At 45.2% G+C, this 19,010-nt stretch overlaps 1 long non-coding RNA gene across 1 annotated transcript; it reads left to right on the top strand.

Annotated features, from left to right (window-relative positions):
* The first annotated feature begins 6,216 nt into the window (after positions 1–6,216).
* On the top strand, positions 6,217–18,138 carry LOC123582348. Its single transcript, XR_006704338.1, has 3 exons — positions 6,217–6,406; positions 8,871–8,998; positions 16,529–18,138. It is a non-coding gene; the product is annotated as an uncharacterized LOC123582348 (long non-coding RNA).
* Positions 18,139–19,010: the final 872 nt, after the last annotated feature.

Here is a 19,010-nt window from a genome sequence, read left to right as displayed (position 1 = left end):
ATTTATAATGGCTAGGCCACAAGAAAATGGAAAAATAGTCAAAAGGATCAATAGTTTTTTTTCTTGTCACACTACATTTTAGAGAAAAATAAATGGCTAGAAAATTATATAAAAATGCACAGAGAACCTGTTGCATAGAATATACATTTTAGTCTTATTAATACACAGTGAAAGTTATTATGAACTGTTTGACAAAGACTGACAAATGCCAAGGTCACTGGGGATAGAATGTTATAAAATGGAAGTTTTATATGTATCTGGATTTTAAAGAAGAAAATTGTTTCACTGAATGGACTCTACTGATTTTTCATAAACTTTATTCTTTTTTTCTTTCTTTTCTTTTAATGTCTGTTCCACCTCACCACTCTCCCTTATGTTTTCCCCCCTCTTTTGTTTTACTCTGGAATAGAGAGTGCAGATAAACAGTACAAGCTTTCAACAATTGTTTCTTGAAAGGCAGACCCACTGTTTTAGCCCTCTCTGTAAAGCCTTTTAAAAAGAAATACTGCCACTTAGACCCCCACCAAGACAAATGGAATTGGAGTTTTCAAACGCAAAGCAGCCACTAAGTTCCTATAGGTTCCAATAGTAAGCTTTTTATATGCTCCTCTCTCCTCCATTTAAATGTTCCCCATGCCCTTCTAGAATTTTCTAGAAACATCCCTGTTTATGCTGTGGAGCTATTAAAGCAGTCTCTCACAGTCGTGTGTTTATCTCTCTCTCTCTTATCTCTCTCTCTCTCTCTCTCTCTCTCTCTCTCTCTCTATACATATATATATACATATATATGTATAGAGAGAGAGAGAGAGATTTTTTTTTTTCAGTGCAAAAGATAAATTACTAACAGGGCCTGATCCTGCAACTCTGCACCAAGTGTTGTGCTTAGAATTTCATTTGCATTATCTTGCTCATCTTTACAATGCTACCTGGTAAGAACTATTATTTTCTCCATTATACAGGTGGATAAATTAAGATGGGGGGATGGTAATAAATCACCCAAGTTCTTGCAGCCCAGGAGATGTAGATTAAGGACTATAAGCATGACAATAGAAAGAGAAGGCACATTGTAGGCACCAACAAATGGTGGCTGTTTGAGATAATCATTGCTATTTTAGTCCTGGGATCTTGCTAGGAGGCACTGTGGATAACAAAACAAAATTGAAAGATCAAAAGCACCAGGGAATACCTTTACCTGTGGTCAGTGGATGGACTAGCTGGGAGGCTTCTTGAGGTCAGGGCTGAATTTATTTCCTTTGTGCCTTTTCCGCCTGGAACCGGGTTTGGATAACCTCACTGGAACTCAGCAGACATTTGCTAAAGTGAATCCCGCCCTAGTTGCAGAGGTATGCTGGTTTTCCTGCAGGAACGTCAGGTGATGCTCAGTCCAGCAGTCCTGTGGACCCGGCATTCAGCTCCTCTGTATCTCTGTATAAATATCCTTGTCTCTCCCCTTTGCCATATATATATATATATATATATATATATATATATATATATATATGGCATATATATATATATATGCCATATATATATATATGATGCCATATATATATATGCCATATATATATGCCATATATATATGTGTATATATATATATATATATATATATATGATGATGGAAAAGGACCCACTCAGTTCTGAATCTCACTAGCCAACTTGTCCCCTTCTGGCAAGAGGCAAACCAAAGATTGGGACAAAAATTGTAGCCATTTTGGTGTTTCGAACTCAGATGCCAATGCCTCTGTCTCACTGGACAGGACCCCCCGACAATCAGAGACTGTGTTTGGGTTCACCTAGCATCTGCCTACTGAAGAGACCAACTTCATGAAGGAGGTATTCAGGCTGTAGAATGATCATGGCCAAGGGAAGCAATGGAGCCTGTCTGTTTTTCCGAACCATGGAGCCCAGGATCTAGCAAAGCCTGGCCCATAGGAGAAATACAATTATTACTTGCGCAACTGGTGGATAAACGAGCTGAGGCATGGAATGTGTTAATATTTCCAAGTGTGACCTCACTGGCAGCCTTCCCACTGGATAGGTCGCTCAAGAACTCCCTCTGGAGCAAACTGTGTGGCTCCCCAAAGAAGGATAATATCTATACACTTAATCCCTGCCTTTTCAAAGGGCAGAGCTTCACATTTCTGCCTGCACACCCACATGACACATCCCAAACACCACACAGAGGCTGTAATGCAAGAAGGGGAAATTATGAGCTAGAAAGTCTAGAAGAACCACAGCTTAGCTGAAGGGAAGTTTTCACCAGAGGTCTTCAGTATCAACGCAATGGAACATTCCCACGCCTCACCATTTCCTCTAGAAGCTTCCATTACTCCGACATCAATTCATGCCCTCTTGTTATAAACTCTCAGAGCATCCCATTTCCTCTTTGCAGGTCTTCGTCTACTCGGATTAACTTTGTGTACGTGTATCCGTTTACTTTCATTTGTTTACTCGGTAAGGACTTCTTGAGGGCCAATTAAGTTTCAAGGTTTTGTGCTAGATATTCTGCCAGTGACGATGGGAGAGTCCGGTTATTATCTGTTGCTCTGAGCAGAATGCAGAGTCCGTAGGATCGAAGATCATAACTACGCTTTGGTCATCCCCTGGCATTCCCACTAGCACCTGCTACCCGGCAGGTCCTTGATAAACACGTTGCTGAAAGAAAATATGAATGAGTGATCCAGCTGGACACTGGGGCTGCACAAGTGGTTCAGAAACGGCCCCTGCCTTGCCCTAAAGGGGCTCACAGTCTATGAAGTAACACTTCCGTCTAAACCACAGCACGCAGGACTGCAGCGACTCACCAAGTGACACTAGAGAGATATGCCATCACTGTGTAACTATTGGTGGTGGCAAACACTTCCCCTCAATGCCAATGAGCCCCTGGGAGTCAGCGATCATATCAAACTCATCTCTGAATCCCCTACAGCACCTTCCACGGGGCACTGCCCCAGCAGGCACCTTGTCAGCGCTGGCGAACTTGACGTTGGAATGGAGTCTTCCCGCCCACTCCAAGCCAGAACCCCCAGGACTGAATGTAACAATGTTGACCAAAGATGGCAACGAGATACTAGAGTAAGAGTGCAGTTGCCATGTATTGGTTCTTACTCTGTACCAGGCACAATCTAAACACCGTTCGGACACGTCATTTCGTTGTGACAGTGTGCTGAGGGGCTACATTCTCACGTCATCATTCTACAGGATCCGACACTTGCCCAGGTTAAGGCATGTTTGCTAGGGTGACACAGAGGGGCAGTGGCAGACTCAGGATCCTGAACCACGTCGGTCTCTTTTCAGTGTATGACCTGAATCAGGTGAAAATGTTGGTCCTCCACACAAATGCCGGCAGGTCCTTACGCCAGGAGGTGATCCCCGATCCCCTGGTGTCCACCTGCCTTTTCAAGCAGGACCAGTCCAAGTCTCAATACTTGTAAGAGTTTCGACACCTGTCTTGGGTCTTCATCTCTATACAATGTCTGGGTGGTGCTTTTTAAAAATCTTTTTTTTAAAAAGGTTTCCTTATTTTGGGGAGAGAGAGAGACAGAGCGTGAGCGGGGAGGGGCAGAGAGAGAAAGAGGGAGACACAGAATCCAAGGCAGGGTCCAGGCTCTGAGCTGTCAGCACAGAGCCCAATGCAGGGCTTGAACCCATGAACCGCGAGATCTTGACCTGAGCTGAAGACGGAAGCTTAACCGACTGAGCCACCCAGGTGGCCCACCCAGTGGTGGTTTTTAAATGCTTTTATTTGCACAACTGCTTGGCATTCATTGTAATCCTCTCAGCTCCCTGTTGGAACGTCCGTGATCTAATTGTGCACTGAATATGTTATTTTTTTCATTCCTAACAAAGCTACAAAGCTGGGCAGAATCCACCTGGAATTTACATGCAGCCAACGATTCTCATCAAACAGGTAGTATTGTGGTTCTGTCGGTGATAGTTGTAACGGATTCTATTAGCACTTGATTAAATGACATTGATAGAAATGCTCCCTATATTCTGCAATATACACACCAAAGAAAGAAAAAAAAGACAGAAAGAAGGAAGGAAAAACCAAAGTCATGTGAGCATTTGGGACAAGTGCTTTCTGTTTCCATGAGGTTATGTTAGGATATCGTTTTTCAAACCTACAAACTGCAAATCCGGAAAAAGTGGAGGCTCCTAGACTCTCCCAGTGGCTGTTGTTGTTGTTGTTGTTGTTGTTGTTAGATTTGAAGTTATGAAGTTACTTGATTAAGATTAGAGTTTATGCTATAAATTGAATTAAGGCAAAATATATACAGTTCATTTTGTCTTTTAGCGCTGCCTCATTCTTACTTTCTCCCGTGATAAAGAAAACCATTAGCTCCTGTCAGAACCGCAAGGAAGGAGATCATTTTTATTGAAATAAGAAGGAAATGATAGTGTCAGGCACTGAGTCCGAGAGATAAAATATTACATCTAATAAACATGCTACATATGGGATTCGACAAGGGGTCCTTGAGTTACGGGACAACAGAAGCTTCAGAAAAACAATAACATTAATATTGAAAAATAATGGCTAGTGCTTCCATCTTGGAGAAACCTGCATTTTAATAAACAGGAGGGAAATTCAGGACTCTCTGAGAGAGCATCTTAATGATATCGAGCAGACGGAAAGATTGTCGTAGGTGAAACGATGGGATGGCCAGCGTGGATGTCCGAGATCTTTGTGAATCCAGGAAACGACGACAATAAAAACAAACCCCAGACTTTGCCGAGAGGCAGGTGGTATTGGAAATATTGGGGTAGCAAGGGGCGGCACAGACAGGGGAGTGCACATTAGGGTGGGTGAGAGGAGTTAATGCAACAGACCCCTAAGGGGCTGTCTGGTGTGACGTGGTGAGATTCCTGGGTCCGTGCTCAGTGGCACAGGGTCACGTCAAATGAGTGATGTCTGCCTTAGGGATGGGCTGAAGGTGGAGGGTGAAGGGACAGGGGCATGGCTGCCATCGGAGGCCCATGTCAGTTCTCAACTCCCCCCGGGGACCATTCAACAGTGTCTGGAGACGTGAGGCACTGAGGGCGTGGGATGATGCTGAATACCCTGCAGTGTCCAGCGTCCTCCCAGCAACAAAGAATTATCTGGCCCCAAATACCAACAGTGCCATGGGTGACAAAAATCTACGTTTTCCATTTCCCCACCAGGAGTCCCATCTACTTACAACCGGCCCCGCCTCCAGTACGCGCACGGGCTTCTTTTCCCTTGACAGTCTCTGATCCTTCCTACCCAGCTTCCGGGAGAGGATGACGTGGTCCACTCGAGACCTTCTTTGTTTCCTCCCGGGATCCGGCTCTCCACTGGGCGCATCAAGAACGTTTTAAAAAAGAAATCAAGGGTTATTACTCACGATGTCAAAAACTGCAGTTATCAATGCAAAATTGCAACGGCCACCACGAATTGAGTGCCTGCGTGTGTCGGGTGCAGAGGTCAGCGTTTCCCGCAGATGATCTTTAATGAAGCAGACAGACCTGCAATGAAGGTGTCACCATCCCCAAATCGTAGTGGAGGCATTCACAGAAAAGGGTTGAGCTGGTAAACCACATAGCCGGGATTCAATACAATGCTGTCCGACCCCAAAGCTTGATCCGTTTTCAGCGAATTCAGAGGTTCTCAGCCTTGGTAGTAAGCACACGTAGACTCATGTAGTATTTTGCTGGGGGTGGTGATGATGCTATGTTATGCATTGTAGAGGATGTTCCCTGGTCCCTCACCCACTAGATGCCAGGAACATTCCTGTCCCAACATGACAACCCAAACTCTCTCCAACCAAAAATGCCTTTGGACCTTGTCAAACATCCCCTGGGGGTTACAGCCGCCTCCAGTGTGCCTTAGGATTTCAGCGCTGGAACAATACAGACGCTATAGAGAGAGCAAATGGTTAATCGGTTGCTGTAAAAATAGTCAGAATTAAAAAGAAAAAAAAAATCACTGTTGTCTTCCTCATTCTTTGCCATTCAAAACACATCTGCTTTCTCTGTAACATGCATGGACTTGAGGTTTTCTGCCATTGATTACTTGTTTCCAAGAAAACATTGGGAAAATCCCACATGTGTCAGAGTCAGGCCTTTGTCCTGACTTGGGCTGAGTTACAATTTCTTGTCTTCCAGGCATGGTTGCCTGATGCATTTGAACATGGTAACCATGGCAAAACGTCACCGTTTACTGAGCAGGTACTACTACGTATGACTAGCCCTGGGCCTCCCTTGACTTCTCAAGGGTCTTGGGACGTGGAGATGCTCACACATGTTTTGGTGCAGTGAAGTCTGGCCAGAAGTTAAGGAACTGGGTTCTCGGTTGTACACCCTGAGAAGGGGAGGACGATTTACAGTCCAAAGCCGCGGGTTTCTCTGTCCATGCTGTTCTACCTCCAAACTCCTGATGCCCATGGTATGTACCTGTAGATTTTGCCTGATTCTCTCTGGTTAAAAAATACAATTTTGGAGGCGCCTGGGTGGCTCATTCAGGTAAGCTCTGACTTCAGCTCAGGTCATGATCTCATGGTCTGTGATTTCCAGCCCCGCGTTGGGCTTTGTGCTGACAGCTCGGAGCCTGGAGCCTGCTTCGGATTCGGTGTCTCCCTCTCTCTCTCTCTCTCTGCCCCTCCCCTGCTCATAGTCTGTCTCTCGCAAAAATAAATAAACTTAAAAAAAAATACAATTTTGACCATGGTTAAACTAAGTGATAGATGAGTGAAGATCTTTATCCTTTCCTCTCTACTTTTATGTATGTTTGATGATTCCTGTAAGAAAAAAGAATTTTTAAACACTCCTTTCCATCTCCTTATGAAACATAAACTCATGCATCTCATGCTTGATTTGAATCTGAGTGCCCCAGTCCTGTTTTCCACTCGCCTGATATTTTGAATCCAAACTGGTAAGCTTGGAAAGCTTGCTTGTTTGCTTTCTTTCTTCTTTCTTTCTTTCTTTCTTTCTTTCTTTCTTTCTTTCTTTCTTCTTTCTTTCTTCTTTCTTCTTTCTTTCTTCTTTTTTCTTTTTTTTCCTTTTCTAGAAAAGGTTGAGTCTTAGCGGACCGCTTCGTGCCAGATGCCTCAATGAGCTATAAACTTCTTGAAAGTGAAAATCATCACCAACCTTGGCCTTTCTGGCCTCTGCCCTTTGTCTCCCCTTGTCTGGGCACAGCTGCTTGGCTCCTGCTGCCCAGGTTTCTGTCTTCCTCACTCCTGATGGCTGCCTTGTCCACCGGGCTAAAGAGCAGACAACGACATAACCAAGAGAAGATTTCAGAGGAGACTCACAGACATGTTGCCTCACACCCTTCTCATCAGTTCATTATTGAAACTCTGAGCAAAAGAGAGACATGGTGCAGAGTTGGGGGGGAGGAAGGCAGACATTGGTCCCTGAATGTTTCACTGGGATGTCTGTCCAATGACACAGTTTAGAGTCATCCACAGAAGAAAGGGAAGGGAGGGAGTACTCTGACCTCCTTGGGTAACCGGACCCGGGCAATTGCCCATTTGGCCCCATCAGAATGAAAACAGGAACGCGGGCTTGGAATGTTATACGCAAGTTCTGCTGGTCTACGTCACCACCAGCGGGCTGAAAGTAGGCATTGTGACTATAAACAGTATCTTCCTAACCGGACAGCTGTTTGGGGGATTTAAAAGCATTGTTGTTTTTTTAAGCCGCCTTGAGAAGACACCTCCCCCTCTTTCCCTGCTTCCATCCCCCAGACCTTGGCCCGCTCTCCTAAGTGAACACTCGCCCACTCCAGGATGCCTCGATCCATGATCCTGTTGAGAAGTGTAGCGCTTACACTCTGTCCCATCGGGTCCTCTGCCAGACTCCGAACGTGATCTTGTCGTCGGTGAATCTGAGGTTCTCTGGGTAAGACGTTACCGTAGTCTGTTGGCGCTGCCACAACAGAGGGCTGCAGACTGGGTGGCTTGTAAGCAACAGAAATTGCTTTCTCACAGCGCCAGAGGCTAGAGCATCAGGGATCAGCATGGTCAGGTTCTGTGGGATCCTCTTCCGGGCTATAGACTGCTTACTTTTCTCTATCTTCACATGGCGGAAAGATGGCCAGGGAGCTCCCTGCGGAGGGAAATGTGAAATGGAGCACCCATTTTCACATGGGTGATTGATTGATCCCACTCATGAGAACTTCACCTCCCGAAGTGCCACCAACAAATACCATCGCGCTGGGGATTAGGATGTCCACATATGAATGGGGGGGGGCACAGATAGTCAGGTTATTGCAGCCATATTCTGGGGAGCTCTCCAAATCATCTTCTTCATGTATTATTTCAAACCTATCCCTTGTTCCTATTGTGTATCCAATGTCATGCTAAGCACCGCAGGGACAGAAAGAACTCTTGCCATTATGACAACTACCACTAGATGTGATCACAGTAGTGACTTGAAAGCCTGGTGATCCAAGTGAATGGGGTCAGTAGAAAGGCTGCAGGAAGCACCAGAAGGTAGAACACAGTACGGTCAACAGCCAAAGGCAGGAGAGGAAGAAGGGGGCCCAGAAATGATCTGTTGGGGAAAAGCTGAGTGGGGTCTTAAGGTGGGAATGAGTTATCAGAGGGGCGTGGACAGGGGAGAAACACTCTGGGGGGAGGAGTGATGGGAGTGGTGGGATGGGAGCCAGCGTTATGGTCCAGGAATTGCAGGGAGTTTCAAACAGTCAACAGGAAGATAGGGAGAAGGACAACTGGAACAGGAACTGGAAGAGGCTCAAAGCCTTCTCCAAAGCCCAGACCCCGAAGGGCTATAGGAAGCCACTGAAAGCACAAACTGCAGAAGGGATAGGCCTATATTGGGTGTGGTCTTTGTTTTTAACAACTTTATTAAGGTCTAATGGACATTCAAACTGTACATTTTTCTAGGGGTGTAATTTGATGAGTTTGGACATTCTCCATGACGCCATCACTACAATCAAGGTAATGGACGTATCCACACTCTGACTCCCCAAAATGGCGTCTCCCTCCCACCTACCTCTGGGCTCCACCCCCTGGTGAGCACTGATGCACTTTCCATCACCAGATCAATTTACTCTTTGGTATTTGTCTTCTTGCACTTGCCATATTTATCTCCAGATTCATCCATGGTGTTGAACATCAGTAGTTCATCTCTTTCCATTTCTCTCTTTAAAAAATATGTATTCAGTTTTGAGAGAGAAAGAGAGAAAGAGAGAGAGAGAGAGAGAGAGAGAGAGAGAGAGAGAGAGAATGCACACCAGTAGAGGAGAGGCCAAGAGAGAGGGAGAGGGAGACAGAGAATCCCAAGCAGGCTCCATGCTGTCAGTGTAGAGCCCACTGTGGGGATCGAAACCAAGGAACATGAGATCATGACCTTAACTGACGTCAAAAGTCAGATGCTTAACTGACTGCGCCACCCAGGTACCCCTTTGCATTTCTGAGTAGGAATCCATTTGTATGGACATACCACAGTGTGTATCTAGTCACTGACTGATGGACATTGGAGTTGTTTCCAGGTTTTAACCACAAAAAATAAAGCTGCTCTATGCACTTCTCAAATCTCTGTATGTACATATGTTTTTCTTTCTCTTAGGTAAACATATGTCTCAGTCATATGATAGGTATATATTTAACCTTTGAAGAAACTGCCCAACCATTTTCCAAAATGGTGGCACCCTTGCCTAATCTGCTGGCAGTGTCTGAGGGGTCCAGTTGCCCCACATTTTCTTCAATACTTGGTGTGATCAGCCTTGTCAGTTTTAACCACTATGGAGTGTAGAAGAATCTCTCTGGCTGTTCTTAAGACTTTTCTCTTCATAACTGATGTTAGGCAATATGTTTATGATGGGCCTTGATATGGTTTTGTCATATCTCTTATGTTTGGGGTTTGTTGGGCCTTTTGGATCTGGGGGCTTATAGTTTTCATCAAATCTGAAGACCATTATTCTTTCAGATATTTTTCTAGGCCCTTATGGTAGGCAGCCTCTAAGATGGACCCCAAAGAGCACTATCTCCTGATAGTCACATTCTCGTGTGGTCTCTCCCCAAGCTCTGCCACAGACTGGTACAATATGGCAGATGGGATGGGATGTCATTTCCAAGATTAACTTACAGGATACACTGATTTCTGATTTGCTCCCTCTTTCTCTGATCTGGCGGAAGTGAGGGGCCACGTTGTGAGGACACTCAAGCATGTGAAAGGGAGGCTTGCGTGGAGAGTGACTGAGGCAGCCAGCCACCGCATGAGCGAGCCGTCAGCAAACCCTACCTCAGTGGAGGCTTCAGATGCCTAAGGCTTCAACACAGTTTCACAAGAGAACCTGGGCCTGAACCATCCAGTTAAAATACGCCTGGATTCCTGACCCTCAGAAACTCTATGAGCTAATAAATGTCTTTTTAAGCTAACTTTTTGGAGTCACTGCTTATGCAATTCTAAAGTCCTGACACCATGTCCCTCCCTTTCTTCTCTCTCCTTGCACACGTGTTAGGCTGATGAAGCTGGTCCACAGCTCACAGATGGTCGCTGCATCCCCCCACCCCCAAGCCAACCTTGTTTCTCTGCGTTTTATTTTGGAAACGATCAATGAGCTTGATTTCAAGTTTAGTAATATTTCCTTCTGCACTATCTAATCTCTTACTTAATCCCTTTCACTGTGTTTGCTAGTTTAGACCTTGTGGTTTCCACATCATCCTCTTAAAACTTAAATCACTTTATTGAGGTGTGATTGACATACAAAAAGCCGTACCTACATATGTAATCTAGACAAGGTGATGAGCTTGGAGATAAGTAGGCATCTGTGAAGCTAGCATCACAATCCGTGCCATAAACCTATCCTTCACCTCCGAGGACTTCCTCTCATCCTATTTATTTATTTATTTATTTATTTATTTATTTATTATTTGTGATAAGAATGCTTAACATAAAATCTACCTTCTTAGCAAAGTTCTACGAGTGCAATATGGTAGGTCTTATTACCTGTAGGCATATGCTGTATGCTAGATCTCTAGGACTGGTTCATCTAGCATAACAGAAACATGTGCTGTGATTTAAAGGGTGCACAGATGCTGTGGCTTTCACCTCTAAGAATCTATTTTTTTTTTAATATTTCTATGTCTCTACTTAACTTTCTCAATGTAAGAAATGTAATCATAAGTGTTTAATATCCTTGCCTACTAATTCTGTAGTATATGTATAACGTATGGGTAGATTTCCAGGTCAATTTTGATTAATTTTTCTCCCCATCATCACTTATATTTTTCTGTTTCCTCGCATGCCTGGTCATTTTTTATTGCGTGCCAGACATCGTGGATTTAGCCCTATTAGGTGTTGAGTATCTCTCTATCTGAATAACTCCTTATGGACATTATTCTAGGATCTGGTTATGTGACCTGAAAAAAGCGTGGGTCTTTGTACCTTCTTTAAATGTTATTAGGTGGGTCCAGCGCAGTGTTTAGTCCAGAGCTCATTCCCCCCACTACTGGGGTAAAACTGTTCTGAATATTCTACCTGATACTCTGAATTACGAGTTTTCCACTCTGGCGTATGGGAACCAAAGCTATTTCTGGTAAGCTCCAAGGACTGATTCCTCCAGTCCTTTCCAGTGGCTCTTTCTCCAGCCTTGGGTATAACAATCAGCACTTTGCTTAAGACTAGAGGGAGATCCGGGGCACCTGGGTGGCTCAATCGGTTGAGCGTCTGACTTCGGCTCAGGTCATGATCTCACGGTTTGTGAGTTCCAGCCCCGCGTCGGGCTCTGGGCTGACAGCTCGGAGCTTGGAGCCCACTTCAGATTCTGTGTCTCCCTCTGTCTACTCCTCTGCTGCTTGCACTCTGTCTCTCGCATTGTCTCAAAGATAAATAAACATTAAGTAAATTAAAAAAAAGACTAGAGGGAGATCCTTCTTGGCTCTCCCCTTCATGTGCCCTGCAAACTCTGGCAGTCTGTTCCCCCTGGCCTCCCAGCTTCATTGTTTCCACTGACCTGGACGTGAGACTACGGGTTCTGTCTCAGTGTCCCCATTTCCTGAAAGTGTAAGCAGTAAGCTAGGGGGAAATTACAGGGTTCACATTATTTATTGACCATATCTCAAGGATGCCTGCTTTTTTGCTCTGTGTTTAAAACTGTTGTCTCCTATATTTCATCTGTTCAGGAGAGAATAAATGCTCTCCTTGTTATTCCTTGTTGGAAATGGAAGCATTTCTATGTGCTTTTTGAAAGATCTCTGACTGCTGTATGCAGTAGGGTCTGGGATGGTTAGGAGAGAGGCTGCACATCCTTTCGGAGACCACTGAAACGTCTTTGCAGGGATTGCAAGGGTTTGCGTTAGGCTGGGAAAATCAGAACGGGGAAGAGGGAAGGGAATTTGGAAACGTAAGGAAGACAGAACTTCTGTGACTGAAGGTAAACGGTGAGTGAGAAGTGAAAAGTGATTTCCAGTTTTCTGACCTGATTGACCTGGTGAATCATTGCCAGCTTCTCAAGGAACTCTTCAGATGCCTCCTTGGGACACGCTATGTACTACGCTATTTTCCCGATCTGCTTCCTGATTGTGCCATAGAATATGGTAGGAAAATGTTTAAGAAAAAATGCATTGGAATGTGGAAAAGATGTAAAGTCCTAAAAGGAATATGAAAATAAGTGACTATTATCTAAAGTGGAAAAAAATGCACGTTAACAATAGAGCTAATCAGTACAGTCCCCTCCAAGGCTGAACAAGAATCTTTCTGTTTCTAGATAACCACTTCATCTTTACCATTGTTAGGATTTTTTTTATTACATAATTCATGTTCCTCTGCTATTATTTCTTCCAGAGACTTAATCTTATTTAAATTAAAAAATCACACACCTTATTAATTAAAATACCAGTTGAAAGCAATTGATAACACATGCAAGAGAAAGCAAACATCTTTTCTATAAATATTTCTCCTGATTCTTTAGGTGCTTATTATTTAAGCTTTGGTAAAGCACCTTATGCTCTAATCCAAACTGTAATTAATAACAACCACTTACATGTGTACAACAATTCATAGATTAGGAAGCACGTTTTTACCCATTGTTTAATTTCATCTTTCTCACCATCTTACGAAGGGGGAAGGGGAAGGATTAGTCAGCCCCCACATTGCAGAGGAGGAAACCAAGCCCGCAAGAGAGGACACGCTTCGCCCAGGGTCACGCAATTGGCAGCTGGCAACATGTGACTCCAAATTCAGTGGTTTTACCATTTCCTCACGCCTTCGGCTTTCCTCGCAACTGAAGAATAAAGAAATTTCAGGGTTTTATTCCAAGTGGGATCTAGCTCTTGACATAATTCTAAGCTGTTGAAACAGGGGAGTAGCATCTCTAACAACAGGATGGTTCAGGGAAGGAAAACACCGCTTCTTTCGGAGTCTGTGAATGACAGCTTGATGGCTCTATCAATGCAACTTCAAAACCAGAGAGAGGAGACTCAAACCCGCTTGTCTTACCAGCTATTTGGTGTCATGCGAGGCAAACGAGAAAGAATACCTCTCAGTAGTTCTTGAAGTGAATTAATCTTTTGGTGTAGAAATCAGTCGATCTTAGTTTTGAATCTACAAAATACTGTATGTTACGTGAAATAGCAGGGCGATGCCTTTCTCTTGCTTTTAATGTCTGTCTTCGATGAACTCTCTCTTGTCTGCTCCCAGACAGTGTCTGCCATGAGCCCACCTGGATGAAGATTTTGGATTCAGACTCAGGCCTGGAGCAAGCTGTAGCAGCTCTTAGAAGGCTTTAGCTTTCGTGCCACAGAGAACTCTCCCTCCTCTGGGCTCCGTCCTCAAGACCGTGGGCCTACAGTCCATTCGAATTTCCCCCAAGAAGGTTCTCATGGGGCTGGCATCCGCTTTGTTCTTCGTCAGAGGTGCTTTGTGGCACAGTCACCAGACTGTGAATTTCGAATCTAATGGGCAGGGTTTGGAGTGACACCCTGGAATCAGTAGTTGCCAGCTGGATGACTCTGGGCACGTTATTTTAACCTCTCTGGGTGTCAGTCACTTTCTCATGGGGGCACCTGGGTGGCTCAGTGGGTTGAGCGTCCGACTTCGGCTCAGGTCATGATCTCACAGTCTGTGAGTTCGAGCCCCACATCGGGCTCTGTGCTGACAGCTCAGAGCCTGGAGCCTGCTTCACATTCTGTGTCTCCCTCTCTCTCTGCCCCTCCCCTGTTCATGCTCTCCCTCTCTCTCTCTCTCTCTCTCTTTCAAAAAATGAATGAACATTAAAATTTTTTTTAAAAATTAAAAAAAAAAACGAATACAATAACCATGAAATGAGAGGTTGTGTGTATAACTCAAATTCCAGGGCCTCATATGATGCCGTCTCAGCATAGTGTTACATTCAGGCAAATCTCAGCAACTAAAAGGTACCCGAAAGTTCTTCATATCTTATCTATCCTCTTAAGGAAATGTCAAAGAGAGAGGAACAATATGGAACCAATATACTTCAGGTACCTAAAAATTCCACGTCTTCCATCAACGTCACATTTTCGATGCCCCAATAGCTAGTTCTCAACATTTCTACTCCTCTGTTTGCAATTCCAAACATCACCCACACATCATGCACATCATGCCTGCATCTCTTCTGCATCCGTTCTCTTAGCTCTTTGTCACGTGATCATTTCTGGCTTTTTTTCCATATTCTCTCTTCTTGCCTGGTTCCCAAATTCTTTACCACCAACGAGAGTCCTTGCAATAACTTAGTGCACAGGCACATTCTCCTTTGGAAGTCAGGGGAGTGGGTAAGATGGTCATTAATCATTCATCAACAATTTTGCTCAGAGAATACACTAAGTTTGTACTCAATGTGGTAAACACCGGGCACAATGCCTAGCCCATAGGTGAAACTCAATATTGTACACGTCATTTTGTTAAATAGCATTTTTAAAGTTTATTGGGTTGCCTGGGTGGCTCAGTCCATTAACCATCTGACTCTTGGTTTTGGCTCAGGTCATGATCTCACGGTTTGTGGGTTCAAGCCCCGCATCAGGCTCTGTGCCAATGGGGCAGAGCCTGCTTGGGATGCTCTCTCTCTCCCTCTCTCTGCACCTCCCCTGCTCGCACGCTCTCTGTCTCTCAATTTAGTGACATTTAAAAATAATAACATTTATTTATTTATTTTTGAGAGAGAGAAAGGGAGAGCATGAGCAGGGAAGGGGCAGAAAGAGGGAGGGAGAGAGAGAATCCAAAGCAAGGCCCATGCTGTCAGTGCAGAGCCCTCTGTGGGGCTCAGTCTCACGAACCATGAGATCATGATCTCAGTCGAAACTAACAATTAGACTCTTAACTGACTAAACCACCCAGGTCCCTGTACATGTCATTGTTTTAACCCAGCCTCAGACAGACTTTCTGTGACTGCCCTCAGCCTGTATATGCCCCATCTCTCCACATAGACAGTAAGCCTCTGGAAATCTACGACCAAATTCTTAGAACTGAGAACCTTTCTCTGATGAGTGTAGGTAGTCTCTAGATGGGTCATTCTCTCAGCATAATACAGTGTTCCTATTACATGTCAAAAAATACTGGGCTTGACTCCCAGGACTTAATATGAAGAAGGCACATTCACATTCAGCTGATCTTTCAAGGGTGTTACAGGCTAATGAAAGGGATCCGTGCCAAAAAAAAAAAAAAAAAAAGCATAGTTTTTAAGAGGCTGTAGGTAGATTTCTACCAATGACTCCTACCAGATTGGTGTGGCCGTCCTCAGCTGCCATGGGACTGGCTGATAATGGCTCACAGCTTCGTGTTTCTCCAGGAAATTATCATGACCAATGGACTTGTCTTGCCCAGTGATGCCTATGGGATTAGACCTCCTGTCACCTGTTAATCAGGACGTGGTCTACAGCTAATGAGTAGCTGATTGGGGGCATAAAAGCCCAGCCCCTGACTTCACAGTGGGATAACTCACGCTCCAGAGCTCCTCATGGAATCAGTGTGAGGAGACTTCAGCTGAAACCAGATCTTCCCTGAACTACCTTGTGCCCTGCCCCTTCCTTTATAGGAATTACCTGGGAGCTCTCCCTCAATAGATTACCTACAAAAGAATGTCCTTTCAGGCGTTACAGCTCAGAAACCTGGCTTAAGACACAGTGTTACAGGGCACCTGGGTGGCTCAGTGGGTTAAAAACTGACTTCAGCTCAGTCGTGATCTTACAGTTCATGGGTTCAAGCCCCGTGCCAGGCTCTGCACTGACAGTTCAGAGCCTGGGGTCTGCTTTGAATTTTGTGTCTCCCTTTCTCTCTGCCCCTCCCCTGCTTGTGCTCTCTCACCCCCCCACCCCCTCTCTTTCTCTCTCCCTTTCTCTCAAAAATGAATAAACATTAAAAAAAAGACACAGTGTTACAATACAGCTCAATGCATGGTGGGCAGGGAGGAGAGAGGATGACTCCTTAAGACTCCAGGAAAGCGGCAGTGAGCAGGGCCACTTGGCATTTCCTTTTGACGGACAGAGGGTCCTTTTGGTAGGCGAGGGATGATGTCTGTAGAGTACCTACCAAGACCACACATATCATAGCTGCTCCAGATTAATTTACACTCCTCCTTTCTCAGTGTAGGCGAACAAACTACAGCAGCAAAGCCATCGGAGAGCAAAAGAGCATGCCGTTCTCAGACAACACTGAAAACTCTCATCGCCCGGAGTTCGAGGAGCTGGTGAGGGCTTGAAGGAGAGTCAGATCCCTAAGGGATCTCTGCTCAGCGCTTTTCCTTATATATGCGGCAAGCCAGAAGAGGTTTTAAATCAAGAGGACGATACCGGATCCGCGCTTGAAACGATATTCTGGCGGCGGTGGGTTGGATGGACTGGTCATTGAAACAGTCAAGACAAAAGGAGCTTGAGAGACGGAGATAGATGATCACTTAGCAGGATCAAGGTTTGGGAGTTGGGGATGTGTTCAAGGGGTTCTTAGAAGAATTACTCCTCAGCACGAAGGGACCAATGGAGAGGGAGCAAGGAGCCATCGTAATACTGGATGAAAATTTTCTGGTATCTGACATTAATCAACTAGTAAACTGAATGAGGATCATTCCATTAACTCTGTTGGCAAAAAGACAATCGTAATGAAGAGTACCACCCAAGGAAGACGTATGTCATCCTCTTACTTGAAACCTTCCTGTGATTTAGGACCTCACCGCTGTATTTAAAAGAACGCGCTACTGGGAGCCCTTGCCGAAGATCAACATTCATTAGCAACCCTACAATAACAGCCCACAAGTGTGAAGACCGCCTGTGATTGAGGAAGACGATTTCAGTGAGGAACGAGACTCTCATTTCCAACTCTCACAAGGTTGTCACGACGGCCAGAGAATGAAAACACTTTTATGTTTCAAATTTACGAAAGAGCCCTCACCACCACCACCACCGTCATCATCCAACAGTCCATCCAGGAAAGCACTTGCAGCTGAGTTCATCTCTTCTTTGAACTTCAAGACAAACGGGTAGCCAGGGACAAAGGTGATGGGGGAGGGGGGCGGATTCTGATGATTTCTTTGCAAAACGCAAATGAAAAATAAGCTTTCAGAGATTTATTTTTTTTTTTAATACGGGAGTTGCATTAGACTTACCTTCCTGCCATTGTTGTGTGTGAATGTGTGTGTCCGTGCCGGCTGAACTCGGGGTGTGTGAGTGTGGTCTGACCTGTGTGCACCCCTGTGTGTGTGTGTGTGTGTGTGTGTGTGTGTGTGTGTATCTGACACTGCTGGGGTTAAGCCCCGTTGTCAGATACATTGTAGTTTGTTTTGTTTTGAGCAGTTACTATGTCTCCAGGCACTTTGTTTCCTTGGCCTTTGTAAGAACCCTGCTGGATAGGTATTAGAAAGACATTTTCAAGATGGGAAAAGTAAGCCTCAGAAACATCAGGTGACTCACTCAAGATCACTGAGCTAACGACAGAACAGACAGCAGCCGGGCTGGGTCAGGGTGGGAGACAGAGGCTCGGGACAGCCCGGTGCCTTGTGAAGGCTCACACGTCTAGCAAGTGATGACACAGCCAGGACCAAGCTCATGCCTCTCGCCTGCTACATGATCTCATCTCCCACACACCACGATGGAGGGAGGCTATCAGATGGTACGGCGTCCCCAAACTTGTCTGCACTTCGGGATTACCTGGGGAGTTTCCCCAAACACTGATGCCTCCATGCCACCCCCAGACATGATGAATTCATTGGTCCGGGGTACGGCTTACGCTTTGGAAATTTTCCAAGCTTCCCCTTAGGTGGTTCTCAGGTGTAGATAAGCTTGGGGACCACTGATCTGGTAGTAAAGAGTAATTTTCCGAAGCCATACTGACCAGTGTTCAAATCCCAGGCTGTAGCTTGCTAGAATCTTTGGGCAAATCCTTGTGTGAACCTTGGACAAGAGGCTTGATGTCTCTATGCCTCAGTTTCCCTGTAATACAATTTCCCTGTAATAGAACTGTGGAGATGAAATGAGTTAATAGCTATAAAGCGCTTGGAATGGGACCCTGGTTTCTATGTCTAGGTGTCCAGGAGGAACAACGTGCCAAAAAGACCGGCATCCAGAGGAAGCCACTAAGGCCACCACCAGAGTTTGAGTCTGGGAAGAATTCAATGAGATCTGGAGCCATGAGATCATCTGGAACCGGAAGTGTCTTTAGACGGCATGCCCGTTCCCCCCCCCCCCCCCCCCCGCCATGTGCAGGTTTTATTATAAAGACGAAGAGGCCCAGAGAGGTTGAGTAATGTGCTCAGTGCCACACAGCACTATCGGGAGCAGGACTTAAGATTCCTAGCTCATGTTCTGGCACAAGTCCTACTTTAAAGGCAGCTTCCTTTGGAGGGCTGTGAGGTGGGGCTCTGGAAGGCAGCGGCTGTTGATGCCAAGGGGAAGTTTCTGGGCTCCAGAGCACTCCCTTTCGACCTGCCGTGACCCCAATTCATACGCTCTTGAGGGACAAACCTCAATTGACCAGCCAGGTTGGCACTTGTCGCTTCTCCGCTTGTCTCTTCGACATGCCCTGGCTGGTGGAGAGAAATTCGCTTTAACGAGTCTCTGAATTGGAATCCTCCCAAA

This window comes from Leopardus geoffroyi, chromosome B3 (assembly GCF_018350155.1).
Source record: "Leopardus geoffroyi isolate Oge1 chromosome B3, O.geoffroyi_Oge1_pat1.0, whole genome shotgun sequence".
Taxonomy (NCBI): Eukaryota; Metazoa; Chordata; class Mammalia; order Carnivora; family Felidae; genus Leopardus; species Leopardus geoffroyi.
Note: the sequence above shows the minus strand (reverse complement) of the source record. Positions and strands in the feature narration are given on the sequence as shown.